This window comes from Microchirus variegatus, assembly GCF_963457635.1.
Source record: "Microchirus variegatus genome assembly, chromosome: 4".
NCBI classification, from domain to species: Eukaryota; Metazoa; Chordata; class Actinopteri; order Pleuronectiformes; family Soleidae; genus Microchirus; species Microchirus variegatus.
Window position 1 is genome coordinate 22035268 of NC_139805.1, and position 6000 is coordinate 22041267.

Sequence of the window (6000 nt, forward strand, 5' to 3'; positions counted from 1 at the left end):
GAGATAGCAGGGCACTATTTTGAGTTTCAAAGTAACTATTTCGTGTATGTGAGTCATCATTTTAAATATGTAAACGTGTATTTTTCAGTTAGTAAATGTTTTTGACGCAGATGGGCTTCCATAGCAAAGTCAGTGAACTCTTGAACATAAAGGTCCAGTCAAAAGTCACATGACGTGCGCAGCGCTCGGAGCGCGCTCTCCCTGCTGGAGTGAGTGAGTGTGAGTGAGCGATGTGGAGTGAACTGGAGTGAACGTTACAGGTGGAAGAGCAGGAAAAAACACACCAGCGACAGTCTGGTGGAGGGTTGTGCCGGAGACCAGACTCTCAGCTCCGGGTAAGTCCGCGGACGGGAGCCGCTGTTCGTCAGTGAGACTTGTTTACGCGCAGGTTTGTGTCTCATGTGGCTTGTTTTTGTTTTCCACTGATCGCGGCTCTGCTGTTGTGGGAATTGGACTGGCAACCGGTGGGAGCGACAGACAGAGACAGAGACAGACCGCGGTGTAACTTGGCTGTCGTATCTTAAAGATTAAAGGAAATCCTAATCTAATAATAGCTGCCGAAAGACAGACTAAGCAGTAGTGGCACACACTGATCCAACACTTAAAGCGCGGATCCGGCCGGGGCGGTGGTGTCAGACTGCACTGCGGGGTCGCTGCTGCTGCAGCTCCGGGACAAGTGACACAGTGAGTGGGAGTGGATGAAACCTGAAACAAACTCAACTGATTCCATTTAATGCGGCTCATGAGTTGTTGTTTTCTTGATCCTCTGAACCTTAAATCTTACTAAAGGTTAAATACTTTTAGTGGTGGAGATTTTTTTTTAAAAAGTTGATGAAAACATAACTTATGAATGTGTACTTTGGCACACCTTTTCATTTTTGAGTCACTGTATTTCTTGCACAATCATCTTTGCTTTGGGGCTAAAACGTTGTCAAAACAAATGATCTTGATGATTATTGTGTAGTGTATGTTGTTGTTTTTTGTTGTTTTTTTAACTTAAAGGTCCAGTATGTAACATTAAGGCACTTGGTATTATTACTACATCAAAAACACATGAACAAAACGATACTGATTGCATTGTAAAATAGAAAAAAGTATTTTTTGTGTATTTTATTTAAATGTTAGGGCGTTAAGCATTTTAATGTGACAGCTTACCACGTAAATAAAGCAAAAATAATCTTTCTTTCTGGTCTGCAAAGGCTACCGTAGTTTCCTCCAGCTGACACAATATGCAGTTTCCCTATTAGATGTCACAAATTCTTACAAACTAACCCTTTAAAAAACAAATTCATAGTGGTATTGTAGTTTTTAAAGCACTTTATGAGCAGAAAATGACAAACAATCTGAGATAAAACATTCAAACCATGATACAAAAGTGTTTTTTTCACAATAATACATGGATTCTCCGTGTACACATTGCTCATGGGGAATATTAAATCAATTATTCATGTCCTGTTTAATCACCCAGCCCTATGACTACATACAACAGAGACTGTAAAATTTAATTTTAAACACGTTATAGCCGAGCGTAACCCAACACTCTGAGGTTCGACAGTAGCGACATTCAATCGCCTAATGAACGTGAGAATCATAGCACATGATACTGGAGTCTGGCGAGGAAAGCGGATCTACACATAGTGTCAGTGCATGGGCACGGGGGGGATTGCCCAATTTCAGCTGTCACGCTGCAGCTCAGTGGGGTCAGTGGGTGGAGACACGGCTGCACAGCCACACCACGCTACACCACAAATAATTCACTGGTCTCACCTGACAGTTGGTGTGCATTTCTTTTTAAACGTGCAAACACTTTACGCTTGTGTGTCGCCGCAGGGGCAATAGATCATAGGCAATGAGGCAAACGCGGAGATTTAAACACAGCGGTAAAAGGAAGACTGACATGCAATTTAAAGGTGTGTAAAGTTTGACATTTATAATGGATTATCTTGTCTAAAAAAAAAACAGGAGGCATGATAGGTAGATGTGAAGAAAAACTTTCAGCTTGTCCTTTTTTTCTCCATAAGTGAACTGAGCAGTGAGTCAGAACAGACACTCCCTTCTTACACAGATACACTTGACACAATCAGATGATTAGTTCACTGGGGGGTTAAAAAAACAACAAAAAAACAATCAAAACATTTTTCTCTAATTTTGAACTGAATGTCTTTGGGTTTTGAGCTGCCAGTTGGACAAAAGCAGAAGTTCTGGCATTTCATAGTCTACTATTTAAAGCCCACAGAGAGTGTGATAATCAGAGGACTCCTGTGCTTCTCCCGTTCCCAGGCACATCAGGGAACTACGGTGGCCTTCACATACCACAAATGATGTTGTTTTTTCACCTGTTCAAGCTTCCGCTTCAAAATACAAAAAACGCAATCTCTCTCTCTCTGGCTGGTCTGTCCATTCTGTAGAAACACAAATACAAATCTTATTCTAAAGCTACAAAAACTAGTGATGAGCTAATAGGATTCTCAGTATCAACATCAAGCCAATATTGGTCAAAATCACTGGATTGGATATCGGAAAGATAAATATGAAAAATTCACAAGTCCTATATATCTGTTCTTATTACTTCTTTACAGGAGAAGAATAAATGTTACACATGTGGAGAATTATGTCTTTGAAATAGCTTGAAAGCTCCAATGTCTTGTTTACAGCTTCATAGTTTAAAAGGTCTAAAATAACTGTATCAGACCGATATCATTATCGCTAGATACTGTAGTTTGTGGTATCGTATCGGCCACGAAAAATTAGCATCGTGCCATCCCTAACAGAAACTTAAGGGCTTCTCATGGTCATGGAACACTGACAGCCACCAAGTGTCACGCCTGTCCACCTTCACACGCGTGAGTCAGCCTTTATTCAAACACATTTTTCTAATAAACCTCACTTAACGTTTCATACTGAACCTTTAATTGCTTGACCAAAAAAATGTACAGTATTTATATTTAGTTGCAAGTTTCATTTTTTTATTTTAGTGGAGTTAAAATGAAAGACACTCCTAAAATCAGGTCCCTGGTGTTGATTTGAGCTCTGAACAGTTTTCGTGGGAGTTGCTGTCTGTCAGTGCACTTGTCAGTCATTGTTGGTCGACCAGGCAGACATGTTCCTCTATTCATATGTTTCTTTTGTGGCCCAGCTCCTGCTGAGGCTTGCCCTTTTTTTTTGTAAGAGTTCATTTCCACTCAGACTTGTCTCGTCATTGTCGGAGCGATTTGTCAGAGCAGAGTCAAGTACAGTAAGAAAGTTACTGCTGTGGTTGTTGTATTCATTTCCGTTGTTGTCCTTTGTTGCCTTAGGTTGCTTCTGCTCACACCTAATTACAACTCGGTTGCGCGTCAAAAGGTGCTAAGGTGCTGTCGTTAAGGGGGGGGAAGAAATGTCTCGTTTTAACTCATGTGAGCTTGCAAAAACCTAACCCTCTGCTGAACCGGGGTGTGTTTTCTACTCGGTGTTTCGCAACAGAGTCGGTGACACAAGGAGTGTCAAAGCTGGACGCTCTCCCTCCCATAGCTAGGTTTCCTGTTAAGGCCCCCGTCATGGAACGCTGTAGCACAGGCAGCTCACCAGCTGGTCTGCTGTGAACCTCTCAGCCACGCAGTGAGAGAAACAAGCTGTCAAGTCAACCATGTGACTCAAGCAGCATCAAACCTGCAGACCAGTTAGTCAGCCACTCAAGTGAATCAGTTACAGCCCGGAGGTGGCCTCACCCATACAGCACAGCATAACGTAACGATGCTCTGATTGTGAAACGATACCAGTGTTTGGTTTGATTTTGGTTGAATATTTCTGGTAGGAATTGATAATTGATTGCAGTATTGATTACACCATACAAAAGTCTCTTAAAATGAGTGACTCACGACGAAAGATAGATTGAAAACAGAATGCAAACCCAAGAACACTGTCACAGAAAAAGTTAAAACTTTATTTATAATCAAAGTAATTGGCAGTAGATTTCAATTATATTATTCATTGTTGTCTTTCAGCCCTGTATTTTTGAGTCAATCACAATAATGTATGAAATAACCTTTAATGTGTGATGAGCATTTTAACCTCGTATTTAGCTACTTTTTCTGTGATTACAAGTTCTTCAGTATACATCAACCACATATGTCATAAGGCTGTAATAAAATATAGATGTACTAATAGATATATTGGAAAACACTATATTCTCCCTGTAGGTTAGGTTTAGTTAGGGATTGGTTCGGGTGCTTGGTGCAGGATTACTTGTTACGGTGTGATTTTTAAAGAGCTAATGTAGTTAATGTCAACTGTTGGCCTTAGGGATCGGGAGATATGTACTGAAAATATCTAGCAGTTTGAGGCATGTGTCCATTTTAGCTGTACTAAGTTGGTGGTATAAGGTTTTTTGACCGTCAGGTCACTACGTGATATTGGAGTACATCGTCTTAAAGTTTGAACCTATTGATCGTCATTCACAACCTGGGATATTTCTATTTCGGTGATCCTAGATAAGCTTGGATACATATGGACAGAATGTAACTTGGATGTACGGTACATGGAAATAAACTCTTCACACGACTTCGTCTTGCCTTCGTGATAGATTAATCAAAACAGTACCTACGAGTCAAGCCTATCTGAACCTTACTACTGCTGAAGACTTTCAGCGGCTTTGGAATTAAGTATACGTTCGCCACTACTCTCCCCTTTGTATTGGGATATCTGTTGTATGATCAGAGTTTTGCGAATACACAGCTGTAGCAATAAGGTAGAGGTGAGAGCCCGGGCTCACGCAGTCACAGTTCACTCCAGCTGTTTGTTCTCATTGGGACTTTGGATTTGTTATGACTCACTTTGATGACAACAGTGTGCTTGTCTGTGCACGTTTGGGGTTTTTCTTTGTACGCAGCATGGAAGTGCTGCGAGACTCCATCGTAGGGTACACTGCAGATACATTAGGAGCTCCTGAACGTGCTATAAATATCCCCGCGCTTCAAGTGGTGTTGGAGTCTCTTGAGATACAGCTGTAGGCTTTCTTCTGCATATTGTACTAGTTCATGTGCAGCCTTTGAACTTCCTTTTTGGCTGCTTCTCATGCTGCTGTGCGATGAGTAAAAAACCCTGCAGGCGGTAAACCACAGTGCTAACATCTTAGAGAGGTACCTGTGGGACATACATGATAAGATTTACATCTGTATTTATAGAGCTTGTGTTGAAACGGTTGTAGTTTTGTTGTTTGTTGTTCTGGTTTTGCAAAAGATCATCTTTCCTGACATCGACTTTGAGGTTGTTCCACCTGAAACCAGGGCTTCAAATGTCAAGTTCTCCTTCAAGAAAAAGGGCTTTGTAGTTTTGTTGTTCACTGCAAACACATATATATACTATTCCATGTTTTTTTTTGTTTTTTAAGAGATTATGTAAAATCAATGTTTGATTTAATGAGGTGTGCGTGTGTTAATGTGTAGTGTTACATTAGGGTGAATACTGTATCTCTTTGTGTAGAGCTGTGTGTTTAATAACTGCTCTTTGAGCAGGTTTTGCTGGATTTACTAGAATCAGTACAGATACAGTATAAACAAACAGTGTAACTGAATTTCATGCTACTCGTTCACAACAAAAAGCAGAGAGACGGAGAAAGAAAGAGAGCAGCTTTTTCAATGGTGGCTCATCATAATTTGGTCACTTAAGTGTGAAAGACGTGATGATTCATCCTTCGAGAGAGAGCAGATAGTTCTTCACACCGGCAAAGGCTTCAACACAGTTCCTGAACTAAATTTTGAACCAGCTGGTCTGTTAACACTAAAAACAAATTGTTTCGGAACTTGAAAAATTGGTTCCTGACGACGAACCAAAAATTTACTTAAAGGTACAATGTGTAGTATTTATGGGTTTATATAACCCAAAATTCACTTTTTTATACATATTATGTGCTCCTGCAGTGTCTAGTCGCTGTATAATAGTTTTTGTTTCATTATCGTAGTGTTTCAAAAAGTCATGTAAAATAACATGACCGCGGACCGCGGTTGCATAGCCACTGTTAGC